The 16,003-nt window shown below is 36.2% G+C and overlaps 1 pseudogene; it reads right to left on the minus strand.

Moving 5' to 3' along the window:
- Positions 1-2,210: 2,210 nt before the first annotated feature.
- On the minus strand, positions 2,211-15,443 carry LOC127021301 (uncharacterized; annotated as a pseudogene).
- Between the last annotated feature and the right edge of the window lie 560 nt (positions 15,444-16,003).

Below are 16,003 nucleotides of genomic sequence, written 5' to 3' on the forward strand. Positions count from 1 at the left end.
TTCCTTTTCACACATGAAGTCAGAGGCTCAAGCCGACTCCTAAAATGGCAACATAGGACCCCTTTTCACATGCCTCATTTCTGTTCTTCACAGTGCAGGTACGTACCTCTTTCACTCTTTATTCCTTTAGGATATTTAGTTTTAGCACCTTCCCCGTGACACAGAGGGATTAGGGTTTATGTGCACAAGGTACCAGCTCTCCATTCATGGCTGGAGCCCACCACAGGGCCAGCAGGACCTGATCAGTCCCTGCATATGCCAGAGCAGCACTGCAACTTCCCACTCCCTGCCTTTGAAAAGAGAGATTTTACACCATGACAGGCAACTCTTTAGCAAAGTTCACCTCAAAACCTCAACCTCAAGTGTTAAAAAAGAAAAACCCTTAAATGATACAAGTTATTACATTTAATCCCATTGGGAGAAGTGGGGAATGATTTTGTGATTAAGGACCTACTGTGGGGCTCAAGAGAATTAGTTCAATTCTAGGCTCCAAAACAAGCTTCCAGGTTCCCGTGGGAAAGCCTATGCAATCTCCTATCTCACATGGACACTGGCAGGGTAATTTGTAAGCGCATGCAGCCCTCGAACACTGTAGCATCAACAGCCAAATAAATGCATAGGTAGGAGTTAAGTGGGTTGCAATCATTTTGAGGACTAGTTAGCTATCCAAAGAGGGCACTATCATTAGACTATCACTTACCACAGAAGTCATACTTACTTTTTTTAAAAACAGATATAGGGAGTCTTGAAAAAATAGTAAGTTATATTATTACTTACTCTTTGGCTGACAGCTAGTTTCTAATGGTTTTAGCTAATATATTAAGTGAATGAAAAAAGCTGCAAGATAAAAACAAGTTGGCAGGTCTTGCAGAAAGACACTGCTTAGTTGTCAAGCACAGGACTATTTTCCACAATTTGCACTGCAGGGAAATTTTGCTCAATTAAGATCTATAATTGGTATTGTTTCTTGGCAAAATTAAATTTATGAATTGATTTAATTCATAGAATGAACAAATTCAATAATGAAAACTCATCTGACAACATGAGTTATGATAGAGCAAATCAAGCAAGCGCTATCAGAAAAACATAATACTGAAGTCACTGTGTAACCTTCTAGACAGCAAAGTGCTCCACTACACAATCCACAGGGAAAGCATTAGACAGCCTGTCTTGCAAAAAGAACAAAAAGATTTACTCTGATATACTGATAAGCACACATATTAGTCAGTTCTTCGCTATTCACTACCAGCAGAAATTTTCCCCTACAATTATGAAAAGCAGCTGTCATACACACCAGAAGTATATAAAATAGAAACTACTTCCCATTATAAGACATTGCAATCATTTAAAAATTTTACTCCTTTCTGAAAAAGTATTGTGCCTATTATGGTTGCAAGTAATACCTATGATGTATTTAATACATTACAGAAGTTACTTTCAGTAACTTAATGTGTGCTTCATATACATCTAAACTATTTCCTCCATGAAAGTAACTGCCTGTTTCAGAAGGTGGAAAAATGCACATAAAGTTTCAAGATCAGTGTTTCTGGTACTGTTTCTTTATGCTCAATCTATAAGCAATAATTTAACCTTGATATTAAGTACTTTTGCAGAGCATCTACCATTTATTTTGCATGTATTAAATCCAAGTATACTTGATATTTCTGCAGAATGGCTGTTAAAAATATTTTTTAAATCTGGTATTTGATTGGCTTGTATGTAACTACAGATTAAGGTGGTTCTTCATACTAATTTACTTGACTGCTTTTCTAACTACAATTATCTCAATAGTTTCCTTGATTTTTCCAGTGTTATAACAGAAGTGAAAACAGTTGAAATACAAAACAACCCAATCCCAAGCAAATTCAATATTCAAGAGATGAATATAAAACTGTTTCAAAGCTGTCAGTTATTAGGTGAGCAAGTAACACCAACAATCCTGGTTGAGGCTAAAGTCAGTTCTTTCACCTTCATCTCTTTGTAAGGTAAAATGCAAAAACAACTGATGGACTTCCATGAATCTAGAGAAATTCCATCCATCCAACATGCACTGAAAGCCAGGTCTGACCAGACCTGCCCATTCTAACTTGAATAGTCAGATAAAGTTCAACCACAAAATGAAACTGGTGACAACTGTGTAGAACAGGTAACTTTATTTTGTGACTGTTTAGCAGCTTCTAATTTAAAATTACAAAGCTACAACACTGACACTTAAACATTTGTTTTAATAGAAAAGCTTTCTTAAATTTTTCAGAAGTTCTCACAGGCTGGAGTGCGATAGAAGGTGCAATGCACATGTGATTACAGGACTTCCACTGTTGCCAATGTTGTCAGCAGTGTCTTCTTAGTTAAGCTCCCCATTGGTGCTGTACTGGTTTAACATGAATAGCTGTGACAAAATACAACAAATACTGTAAGACGGTTGTAGTTTCTGTATCTGGTCACCCTCCACACATCTACTTATATCTAAAAATCAATTCCCCTCTATCAGTGAAAGGCTAATTGCCATCTCAACATTTCATTTTACTGTATTATCAAACTTCATGATTTGCTGTAAACTTTTGATTGTTCCTTGTCCTCAAAACATCTAACTTCTCACTTTAATGCAAAATATAGTCCAATATCCTATTCCTTTTAAGTATCCTGCATACCTGAATCAGGTTTCAGGCGAGGGCCCACTGCAAAGCTAACATACTCCTCCAGCTGATATTGTGCTGCAGAACATTAAAATGAAGAGGTATGTCCTGTCCTAATGTCTGATGCAGAATCATGTATACCTGTTTTACCACTGATAGGTGCATGTCTCAATTCTTGTTCCTGTCCAGGCAATACATTTCAATATTAACTGGCCACACACTTCTTCCTCACATATAACCTAAATCTTTATCACAAATTAAACCAATTATTATTCTATTTACAACACACACAGAAAAGTTGTCCTCTTTATAACCTTGAAAGAATCAACCCATACTCTTGAAAGAATCAACCCATGCCAAGAAGAGCTCTGAAAAAACACGATTCCTCTAATAATCTTTTATAGTTCTGATAACACCTTTCAGATTATGTCAGCTCACACCTACTGCGCACTCTCAGATAACCCCATAGCACTGTATGCTTAATAAGCAGTAAAAACATCCACTTCCATTTCACAACTAGAAAAGCACATCAGTACATTTTTTATATTATATTTTATATGTTTATAAAATACAGGGATGGCCAATTACTCACACATTTAACCATCATGCTTGGTTATTACTGTAACTCCTACCAAGGAGGAAAACCTTCACTCCTTAAAAAGGCTGAAAAATACACTCAAAGCAACAATCAGCTTGCCTTGCAAATCAAATCAATGTGAAATGTCACTTGTCTACTCCTCTCTAAGCACTGGCTTTCTACTGAGTACAAGCTCAAGCTAACTCTAAGCCCCTTCCTTCCTCTCCCTCCCCTTGTGACCATGGCTGCTCCAAAACCTCTTTTCTAACACAGCAGCCAAATTATTGACCAACACCAAGAAGCTCACAAGTACAGAAAGCAGCTGACAGGCACTGTAGCTAGATTACCAGAAACCATTACCTGCAAGAGACAGTCACCATGGGTCTAATCCCCTTTTAAATTAGTAGAGAAAATTGCTTTCAGTGTCTCATTTTCCTTTCCCCACCCCCCCATGTCTACAAAAACAAAGGCAAAGCCCTACAGAAAAGCTAGCTAGCCTTCCTACAGGCCAGAAGGTATTTCCCTCTCAAGGTCTGCAACCCTGCAAGCAGGGCACATAACAGCTTAGAGTCATTAAGTACTTCATTTAAACTGATTGTGATCTACCTTTTCAAATCTACTCTCAGTGAACTATGGGGATCCAGAAAGTGATTTTTTTTCCACTCTGGAAGAGTTTAAAATGAGAACTTTAAACTCAAATGGTGATGTAAGAGAATTATTTATTTCCAGTTTAGCTTTCATTTGTTTCTCCAACTGTCTTAGAAATCAAGCTTTCTTTTTCTCTCCCAATAAAAAAATATTTAAATCAGGAAGTACACTTTTTATACCTACAGCAATATCTAATAATTTTTTCTACCTATTTTAAATTCTAAATACTCTAATTATAAATTACATTATTGTATTTCTACTGTGAATAACATTTCATTTTGCTTGGATGACAACAGTAACAACCACACAGGCATCTGTGTGGTAAGTACTCTGGTTACTATGAAAATGCCAAAGAAACCCACTGGACTTGTATGCTTTTGAAATAATTAGATACTGCTTTCCATATAGAAACAGTATCCTTCAGGCTGAGACTGGCTTGAAGAAAGATGGCCATTGTTTTCATTATTTAAATGAAATAAAGTTCTCCAGCTAGAATAGATGTATTGTTGTCAGCATCATGAAGGTTTTAACCAGAAATGATTTACAGTTATTAAACCAAACAGCTACAGAACTTTGTCACTCTCACCTGGCATTAGCAAAAGGCCAGGTGTCCCTCCAAGCAGTGGCCATTTTGCAGGTTGATGTCAAGAATATCCCAGAAGTCCACATCCCTTAGTAGGTGCTAAAAGAAGAGGTGGAAGATTATCCTTTGCATCCGACAGTCCTGTTTGGAAATGGTTTTTGGTTTTTTTTGTCAACTGTTTTAAAACAAACAGTAAAATCTGCTTTTGCTTGCACAGGACACTCTTAACTGTAAGGGTCTAAAAACACCAGGCTTAAGAAATGCCAGTTACCTATCTGAAAGCAGGTATAGAAACATATAGAAACAAGCACTGCAGACAAAGCAGTGACACCACACACCAACAGCTACAAATGCCTTAGCCTTTATCATTCATAGTGCCCTACTTTAAAAGATGTACAACCACTGAGCTACAAGTATAACCTTCCTGTACGCATTTAACAGAGCACACTGACTTGCAGTGTTACTAATCTTAGCATGAGCACACTACAAAGTAAAACTCCCTGATATTAACGTTAACCTGCACACGCAAATCAAAACGAACTGACAAATGAAGTACAATTGGTATGGAAAGTTAAAGCTAGATTTTATTTCTGAGTGATTTTGTCATGACAAACATATTAGATGTTATCTGAGGCTGGTTCTAAGCAAGGATTTAATCCACAACCATAATGTACATCACTAGTTTTGATAGTTTGTGCCTAGTATTCATTCCAAGGAATCAGACTCAGCACTAACATTGATAGCTGTCAACAGTGTACATGTGGTTTCTTTTTACACTACCATTTAATAAAAGAAAATAATCCAATTAAGCAGATGTCAATATTTTTTGCTGACTTCTCTATTTCAATCATTAAAGTAGTATTTAATTTACAACAAAGCACCATACTCTAATCCTATGCATCCAAGAATATTCATGTTTAAAACCTGAACCGCCCTCGCCGTTTCTGCTGTCCCTTTGGTTTTCAATGAGCTTCAGTAACTCAAAAGAATTGCAACCAACTTGGTAACCAAAAAAGAAAGCTTTGTAGAATGGGAAAAGTTCACACCAGGGGAGGAAAAAAAGCCTTTCTAAAATAGCCAGGTGTTCACCTCAACCCATACCAACTTCAAACAGATGCAAGGACAGTAGTTGAATCTGATTTCAGACTAAGGACATGAAAGACAAGCTTTATATTCTTACGCTTTTATAATGTTAGAACGAATTCATTTTTAGATAAAGAATAGTATACTCCCCTACTCTCCTATTCTTTCACATAAAGTTTGCTCTGAAAATAGCATGGCTGAGTTCCAGTCTTTCAACTACTATTTGATCACTGCTAAATATTTGCAAGTTCAGATTTTTCCACATCCCACCCATCTACTTGATTGTGGTTCACGTAGTATCTACTATGTTTTGTTCTACTTTTGAGTAAATGTACTGCGGCAAGTGATCAAGTCAGTCATGAAAACAGAATGAATTACTTTGAAATACAGAACTGAAATAGTATTGGAAGAAGAGCCCCTGACAGTCTATCACCCAAATGAAGGTTTCACCTGAGGAAGGGGTGACTGGCCTAAGAGAGCAACCCTGCTTGGCAGCAGCAGAGGTGGAGGTTTACTTAAGATATGGATGGCAATGCTTGTACATGGTCTTGCATCCTCATGACACTTTGTCTTCAACTTCAGCTGAAGGATCAGTTTGTTCAACAAGGCTTAGTCTAAATGAACAAAAGTGATAAGCAATTCTTCAAAAGACATTAAGAGCACAAGTAGAAGCCTGCAAGAATCTCACTATCCCCTTATCACAAGGGGATCCAAGAATTTTCCGTAGAATAGCTCTTAAGATCAAAATGGCACAGATATTCCAAGTCTATAATTTACATATGTGGCTGGGTTTGTTTTTTTCTTTTAGAGATGTTCTGCTGGGTTTTAAACTTTAATTAAAATAAGTTTATACACCATTATATTACTGAATTCTGTTAAACCAAGGGTTGCATTCTGCTTAATGGACTGATGGATAACACTAACTTAAATGCCTTTATGTGTACAGTGTTATTAAAACTCAAAAACTCAACAGTATTAGCAGATGATTAAATACTCACTTTGCAACCATAACCTATGAGAGTACAATTGCCCATTAGGGGACTTGTGTGTATGTCCTTGTAACATGTCTAGTTCTGTGAAGAATATATGCACCCTACTTCAGCATGCACATGCCCATTAATACACACACTGGCATCTTATACATGAACTTCTGATCTCTAGTGCCTATCATTTATTTACAGATTATTTGTGGAATGTACCCAAGCTTATTTATATCAGATTGAAGAGATGCCTGGAGTTGTATTTCAGTGGGAAAAAATATTAATACCTTCAATCATATCTTTTCTGGTTTTTGCATAGTCACTTACTGAGTTCAACTCCACCCAATCCAAGTATTTCCCTGCACTTAACAGAAATATGTCTAATGCCCAGAGGCACACTGTACATCTCAGCTCCCATGCTAGGCAGTCATCTACCAGATCAGCTGCCTCATGTGAAGCCCTGGTACACTCCTGTTGCTCACGCTCAGCAAATAGATTCCCAAAAGCTTTAACTATGAGAGCCAATGCATCCTCCACAGACATGTTATGATGCACTACAGAGAAGAGATAGCTGGCTTTATCAAGCCTGTGTTTTCATCTACTTCACACATTTACAAAAAGATAGAAAAATATAGATGTTAAGTCTGTGCAATATAACTGAGAGATTTTTAGAGCCTTCAGTTCAGTATTGATATAGCCCTCCTGTAGCTGCAGAGGTTAGTTTTGATTTAGCACCAGTATCTGAATTTCATTTGAAACAAATGAAAAGTTGTAATTTCTTCTTCTCACTGTCAAAACACTATTGGCCATTCATGATCTAAAGCTAAAACTGAGATAAAGATTCCCAATTCCATACAAAGACTTTCACAAACAACTACACCTGAAATAGGATTAGTACAGATTTTCTTAATTTCAGAATATTTTTTACCTAACTAGAGAACAGGGCAGTTACTTTCCCTCCAGGAGAAACTGCCTTTTTACCATTGTGTTCTTGATACAAGAAAAGATGCAAAATTTACAATAAAAAGTTCTGAAACAAATACAGATAAAAACTTCAAGCATTTTGATTCATTTACATAGAATCAATGCAAGAAAGTAAAGTTTTAATTAAGCAATTTCTATATAACTTCCTATCATTCATTATTATGTGTGACAGTTTGTTGCATGCATTTTATGGCATTTAAGCAGCAATCCAGGACAGATTTTTAATCACTCCATGTATTATGAATTATTAGAAATTCAGTGAACTATTTCAAAGCTGTCTCATTTTAACTAGGTCAAATTCTGTTACCCAGAAGTGCAATGAATCAGCATTTAAAATTTTAATGGGTTGAAAGAAACTTAAACTGCAGTTCTGAATGGGGACTATTTTAAGTGACATCTCTCATGCTAGACTTTCTTTTGATAGAATAATGAAGCATGATTACAGTGCAAGAGGAAAGTGCTACATTGGGCTGTTCGAGAATACAAAACTGTAATTTTTAACTTCTTGGAGTGCATGTGTGAGATCTGACTTATGTAAGGTATATTATTTCCACCACGAGACCAGGTTCTTGTAACTGATTGCCTATAACTAGCATATTCCCCTGAAAAGAAAAGTTGGTTATGTACAAATAAAAGTCTGTTTCCCATTGCTGTGCTGTTGTTGCCATCTTGTATGTGCCAGAAGCCACAACTTAAGTCCAGTGTTGTGAGGTGTAAAACACCCACAAAACAGTGTGTTCATTGATCAGATACACTTTCTACAATATCAGAAAGTAACTGTCATCTCTATTTTAAGCCACACAGAAAAATTTGAAATTATTTGTCAAAGTATAGTAGGAAGCTATAATACACATAAAAGGTAGTTTTTTAGTTAGTGATTCCTGCTTGGTCATGCTTTAGTGCTAGATTTGAGTGAAATACACTAATTATTGAAATTATTTATATTCAGCATTTGATTTTATCTCATCATCCTAGTATACTGGGAAATATTAAACTGAAAAGAATATAGTCTATTATGAACTATTACAGTGGCATTAGTGTAATTTTGTTAGTAGCCTGTTTTTTGAAAAAATACTGAAGATAGAGGGCACAAAAATTAAGAGTAGTGATCCATATGTTCTGAGGATAGATGCTAAACATTATCCTTTAAGAACTTTACTGATATCTTGATTTTAGTCTTTCAGACTTGGAAGATCACGTTTCTTACTGATAGCAATATGGAGAGATGAGAGTCACAAGCTCCATTGCTTCACCAACACAAAAGCTTGCTAACACTGATCCTGAAATTACCAATGGGACAGTAGACAGTCAAGGAAGAACTATGGTTTACTTTTCATATACTGTAGTACACCTACTTTTTTTAAACAGTTCTAAAAGTGTTCCATTTACATATTAAAGCAACATATTTGGGCTTAAAACAACTGAAAACAAATTGATTTGTCAGCTTCAATTATTTTTAGTTGTTTCAAAAAAATTAGAAGTCAATTTACAGCCTGCTCTGATTAACCCAGGTGCAGCAGCTGTAGTTCTTCCTATCTGGATTTCAAGTCTCTACTACTGACTAAACATTTCAATAGACCACTAAACCATGCTAGTGGCAGAGAATTTCCAACTTACATTTGAAGAGATTATGTACCACTACACTTCTGCAACACTCCATGAACAGAAAATCTCTGGTGTATTCCCAATCATATTTGAGTATCAGAAGGGGATGCATCAAATATGGAGGTCAGTGAGGAGAAAGGGAATTAAATATCACATTTACAGCACCAGAATTCAATACAAAGAAAAGCAACTGTCTCAGCTTAAAATAATTGTTGATTCTGTTATTAGATGTGTGAAGGCAGAATATATGGTCTACATTTCCTGTAAGTTTCATATGGATTAAATACATAGGAAAGTGATACCAATAACAAATTTGATATAAAATACTTTGCTACAGGGAGGAAGAGAGAAATGAAAGTTAGAATATCAAAGCAGCAATAAGGAATTTGAAGGAGCTACAGTTTAGATTTCCAGTTCTCTAGATAGTCCACTTACAAGAAGAATTAATTCTGTGTATTTGAGTGGTTAAGATCTCCATACTCAAGTTGACCCAGCTCGCCTCCAGAAGATGAACAGCAATATAATGAAAACTAACTCTTTTCCAGGATTAGACACACTTGTGATAGAAGTTTGTCTTCTGTTTAACAGAATGGTACTCTAAGAATTCATTTTTCCGAAGTGTTCTTCTAGTTTTGTTCAAGTACTAAGAACTAGAGACTAGACAAAATAAAGTTCTGTGCACTTGAAAGTCCTTTTTATATAGCCAACTTCCATTTTTCCTTCTGTTCGCAACTGTGAAAGGAATCTTTCAAATTAGAAAGGTATCTGACATGCATCAAAACCTGCAAAGATTACTCAGGCAAAAATACTATCTGAAGCTACCTTTAGTACATCTAGATTAAGAGACCAAAATCCAACAAATGCTGCAAAGTGGTGTTTAAAACAGAAAAGAGAAATTAAGATTGGACTAAAATCAGAGTTAATTCTCAAGTAATTTTTAAGCACCTAGACAAGTCCCTCATGGCTGTCATACTCCAAAGCCTGGGAGATGCATAAGAAATTTTAGGACTAACTAGAAGTATAAAGGAGATCCAGAAACATTAAATAGGCATAATCTTCAAACATTATCTACATATTTGCAGGGTCATATTTCTGAACTGGGTTACACTTACCTATGTCATTACCATCTCTGTAATAGAAGTAGCTGAAAAATCTTAATAGAAACCTACTTTTGCTCCTTGCTGATGGCAACAATGACAGTCAGAAGGTGTCTCATTCTTTCTGCATCTGTTGGTAAAACTGCAGGTATAGCTTCTCTCTACAATCATTCTTGGTGCAGTCATCTGCAACCAAGTGAAAAAATCAATTAAGCAACAGCACAGACTGCAAAACTGTATTAGAACATCACTAAGTCTTCACTACTTTACCATTTAACAATACTGTCAAAAATGATAAACACAGTTCTTTGAAGCAAGGGGGTTCTTTTCCCCTTTGCCTTTTCCCTGAGGAAATTTGTTACAGACATGCAAGAAGGCATAAGAAACATGGTTAAACTTGGCTGCAGACTTCTCAGAATTAATCTACTGAGAACAACCCATTAATCTATTCCAACCCACAGAGGATTATTTTTGTCCCATTGTCTCCAGAACTTTCTTCCATTTTGATGCTGGGACTCAAATCTCACTCCAAGGGAAGGCAGTGAGAGACTAGGAAAAGCCACCAGACTGCTTTTTTTTGCTATAGCCAGACACCAGGAGCTAAACTGGAACATTTTTCAGCTGTGTTACAGAACATCTCACCTAAATACTTTAAGAGCCATGTTGAAAAAATACCCACACTGGACACACACCAATGGAGGAGTCACCAGAAATGAGCTTGCTTGCCTATCTCCAATATATAGCCACCTTCCAATTTTTTTGGATCTGCAAAATATACACACAGTTCTTCCTCACAGGATGTTTTGCACTCCCTAAATAACTCAAGAGATTTTTGTGGGTAAACATTAATTCTCCTCTCTTGAGCTGAATGTAGCATGTTCACATCACTAATTCTCAAACACAAACCACTTCTAGCTCCTGGTTCCCAGTCACATCACATCTCACAGCCCCACCTCAAATAAATGGACACTCATGAGCTGAAGCCCTGAGAAATAAGCCCTGCTGTCACAGCCTGCTCTACAGCCTCAGTGCCAGATAAACCCACTGACTGTCAGAAGAGATGATACTGTAAACAAATCTTTCAGAATTTTGCTTTGGTGCAAGGTGGTAGTAATACAGACCATCTACTGCCTATTGTAATACACACCTTCCACTTCTGCTCCTTTCAATAACTGGCTGAATTTTTCAAATGCTGAACATGGATATACAGCATTTTATTGGCATGACTGCGTCAAAACAAATTAAGAGCCAAAAACACCAGGAAAAACAGTAATTGTCACATTCTGCTAAACATTTATCTGGAATTATTAGTCTTCACAACCTTCCTAGCAGTCTTAAAGGAGGAATAAAGCAATGAATATAATTCCAGGTCTATTGCTTACTGACTTGCCTGTGCAAAAAACCAGGTAGTTAATCAAGCAATATCCCTCTTGTACCTTCTTGGAAGAACTCACAGACTGAGCACACGTAAATCCATAAGTGATCCTGCAATTCAGTTAGCAATTATTCCTCACACAGATCTTCCCGCATGCTACAACACTCACACCATTTACTAACTTGTCCTAGATATCATGGGATTAATAACTTCTTTAGATAGTGACAGATAACTCTTTCATAAATATTCTTCTCTACCCTGAAGGGAAGTGCCTATGTATTTTTGCCATTGAGTTCTATCAGGGATTAAACTTATTTCTCACATTCCTACACTCAGCTTCTTTCTATTATCCCAGTTCCCTTTTATTGGGCAGATCTCCCCATACAGCTAATGCAAATATGGGTCTGTCAAAACCTTTTTTCCCTCCACCACAGGTATCTATAGTAAGCAACATGAATTCTTAAAGTATCTGCCTTCCCTGAAGTTCCAGCATAATGGCCTGTGATAAACATCGACCTGGTCTGCTGGGAACCCAAGAAACCCCTGGTGATACACAAAACTGCTGCAGTAGAAAACCAGACCAGAGATCTTTCACCTAATCCTAGCATAGTCTGTAATGCTAGCTCCCCAGTAATGGGCTCCTGCCATACTCCCACATTTTATAAATTTGCTGGATTGCATCCACATATTTGAATGCAACTCATTTTCTCAAGTGTGCTGCTATACCTGGATATACCTGCCAGCTTTCCCCAGGACATGGTACTCTGTCCTACTGGCCATGACAGCTTTTTTGCTACACTAAGAATGAATCTTTCTATCAGCTTTCAGAGGCCACAAAGCAGAAACATGCTTATTCAATAATCTACACAATTTTTGTGAGCATCATTCAGCAATTCAAGCCTCAACATGTATCCCAGATTCACCAAAGAGTGGTAACTCCTGAAGATAACCAGAGTTACGATTTTTCCATAGTGATTTAAGGCTACCACCACTAGACCTTGAAGAGACACCAACAGATATGAACTTGTCTGTCAACTATAGACAGAAGTGCATGCTCTAAGGAGGAACAGGAGCTAGTTAAAATTCTTACCTTTTTAGGAGTACTTGTATCTCATACTGATCTTCTTTCCCTGTTGAATGCTCATATTGCTGCCCAAATATCTCTTCAAAGCTAAGGAGAAAACATGTTTTGAACACTCTTCTCCAAGTTAAAATAAAAGGTCAGTTCATGCAAAATATTTTTTCTTCCATGCTTATGGGGGCATTTAAATAAATCAGACATATCAATTTTCAAAACACTAAGTGTAAGCGAATGCTACTAATTGAATGTATGTTTCACCAAAACTGAACCAATGCAGAAGACTGTTCCCCACAACTCATACAAGCTCATTTTGCATTATCAGCTAGTTGCTTTTCTTGCTATTCTGCATTTTCTGTTCCTCCTGGCATCTCCAGTTATCTCGCCACATAAGTTCTCCATAGTTCATGGGGATATAAAGCATCCTTTCACTAAATACAGACCAGGCTAATAAAATTATGTTATTTAAATTTATTTTGCACTTTCCTAGAAGGGCAAAAGGCACATAAGCCTGGCACAATGTTTTAACCCCAGATTTTACATAATTTAGTGTTCTTTAGAAGACTACCTTCTTCAGCATTGAAACTTTTCTTTTAGCTTAAAAATTCAGAGACTTAATCAAAACGAGAATATTTAAAACAACTGGCAAAATCATTAGCTGCACTTCTAGAAAACTATTTTGGCAAGAGAGATTAATCCAACACACCACCTACATCAGACATTCATGGACTAGCCAGTTAAATTGCTAAAGAGAGTCTATATCTTAGTAAGGTCCTTTTGCTCTTGAAATTAAGTATCCTATTTTGAAAACCACTCTCATACTTTGGATTGTAAGCACCTGCAAGATCTTTGGTAAACAAAGAAGACAGAATGGGTGAAATAAAGCCTTATATTATATCCCTATTTTTTATATCCGTGTATTTTTATTCCTATTCTACAGACTGGAAAATAATCAGCAGTAGTTGATGGTTATTTGTTGTAACTATTTGTAATAGTCACAAAAATGGACAGGTATTTCATTTCATATGGTTATTCTTATATTTAAAGTTAAATTTTGAGTAACAATTTAAGCCAAGAAAACCCATTTGGAGATGTAAAATCAAAAGAATAATACTTAATATCACAGGTTAGAGATCAAGTTGCAAATAGAACGCCAACCTGTTAAAATTAGGCCAAATGCAAGTTAGTTTTGTCAAGCTGCATATCTCATTCTTTTAAATAACTCCCTAGTAGTTCATTAAAAACCCTCACCTTCCTACAACAGTCACTATAACAAAGGTTCTTAAGGGACCACATCACCTAATCCCATTCCAACGTTTTTCTGAACTGTATGAATAACAAATTAATAACATGAAATTCACTTAACCATAGCTTGACCTGAGTTGGATGTTAAAACTCTTGAGAACTTTTCAAGCTTATTTTTAGAAGTATAACTATGAAAACCAAAGAGTTAGAAAATAGTAATTTCCAGGCAATTTGATTATGCACTCAGCATCTTCTATATAGCTCGATTTAATCTCTGGTGGAGAGTAAGCTTCTCTTACTACTAATAGAAAGAAAAGAATTATTTAAGGAAAGAAGTAACTTAATGACAAAATCCTCAAAAATTGCAGGATGACTCCAGAGCAGATAATATGCACATATACATTCTGAAAAAGAACAGGAGAAAAGCCCTGTTGGCTCCTGAAACAAAGTATAATATGGGACAAACTTTTCAAAAAGTATCTAGAATCAAGCCTGTACACCTTAAAAGTTGTCAGTTCAAATCATTATAAGAACATCCACTCTTTTTGCCAACGACTTAAATTCAGTAGCCAGGTACCTGTAACAGACAGCACTTTGGAATTCAATCTTGAAGAGCAGAGTCTAGAATTGGTAGGCTTCGAGACATGAGATATTTTTTAGATATTTTATCTATTTATATGACCAGATTACTATTAAAATTAATGTATATTCCTGCTATAGCATTACAAATATTTTTCTGTTAAACACATAGGATGTTCAAAGCCTTAGAATAATTTCTATTTATGCTACTGAAAGTTTCTTACCTATTCAGATCTTCAAAATCCTTTGAATAATCATCTGGGAAGAATGACTCTTCTAACATGATTTGTGAGGATTTATACTAAAAGAGGTAAGAATATGAAGTTAGGTATATGTTACCAGAAAAGTCTTTTAAAAGCTAGAATAATCCAAAGTGTTAAACAATGATAAAATAAGCACATTTAATAGATCTTCATGCTACATTTGTTTTTTAAAGAGTGTCATTATATCAAACAGAAGTGATGTACTATTTGTCCTTCATCACTCTTTCATTAACAAACTCTAGGGAGATGTGAAAAGGTCATGTTTCCTTGTTTGGGTTTGCCTAACCTACTGAATGCCTTATGATACACTATACAGCAGCTCAGTCAGTTCCTCCCGACATTGTTTAAAGAAAGCCTAAAAAAAGTACACTGATATCACAACAGTCATTGCAAAAATTTGCAGCCAATGTGGGACATTTTAAGCCAAGATTTCTGCTTACACAAGATCCTTCTAAAACTTTTGCTTCATCCATTTTCCCTTGAGTAAAGAGGTACTGAACAGTTTACAGTAGTGCCTTCGTTAAGCATCAGCAACCTACAGGATCTAAAGTGACTTATGTTAATATTTTGTTTATTTGCTTCTCATAATAAGATGTGGTACTTGTATATCACATTCTAAATTAAGCATGTTTTTCAATTACAGTAGACTTTACTGAAAAGCTACATCCTGAACTCACCATATAAGCTTGCCGTAAGACAAACCTGTACATACTTGCTTACTTTGGCCTGTACGAAGAGATGTCTTTCATGAGTACAGCTTTGTTAGGAAAGAAGTCAGTTTTATTTTTTTGTTTTCCCTCCTCTTTTTGTGTTTCTATTGCAGTGGTTATAAGGCTTCTCCAAAACAGAGCTGGAATATGTTCCATTCTATTTGTACTAATTGCTGGACTTCCCAAAGATCCTATGTTCTAAGACAAGAGACATACAGAGGATGGTGCAGAGGAAGATTATCTGATGCATGTATTAACACAAACATATGATAGCCCTAGGGGTGTGTGTTTTGTTTGGTTTTGTTTTTTAAAGGTACTGATAACCTAACTGAGCATAGATAAAGACAATCCATTTAGCTTCTGTATTTTGTCTAGAAACATTGTTGTTTTCCTCAAAAGGTGATTAACCAAAAGCCTCAAGAGACATTATCTCCCACTTCTCTGGTGTAACTGCAATACTAGAGGGAAGAGCAAGGAAAGTTCACTTAACAGAGGGATTGTAATATTATTTCAGAATATGCTCTTTTGGAAGCAGGTATGGGATGGAGCAATGTGAGAGA

This window comes from Gymnogyps californianus, chromosome 12 (genome assembly GCF_018139145.2).
Source record: "Gymnogyps californianus isolate 813 chromosome 12, ASM1813914v2, whole genome shotgun sequence".
NCBI classification, from domain to species: domain Eukaryota; kingdom Metazoa; phylum Chordata; class Aves; order Accipitriformes; family Cathartidae; genus Gymnogyps; species Gymnogyps californianus.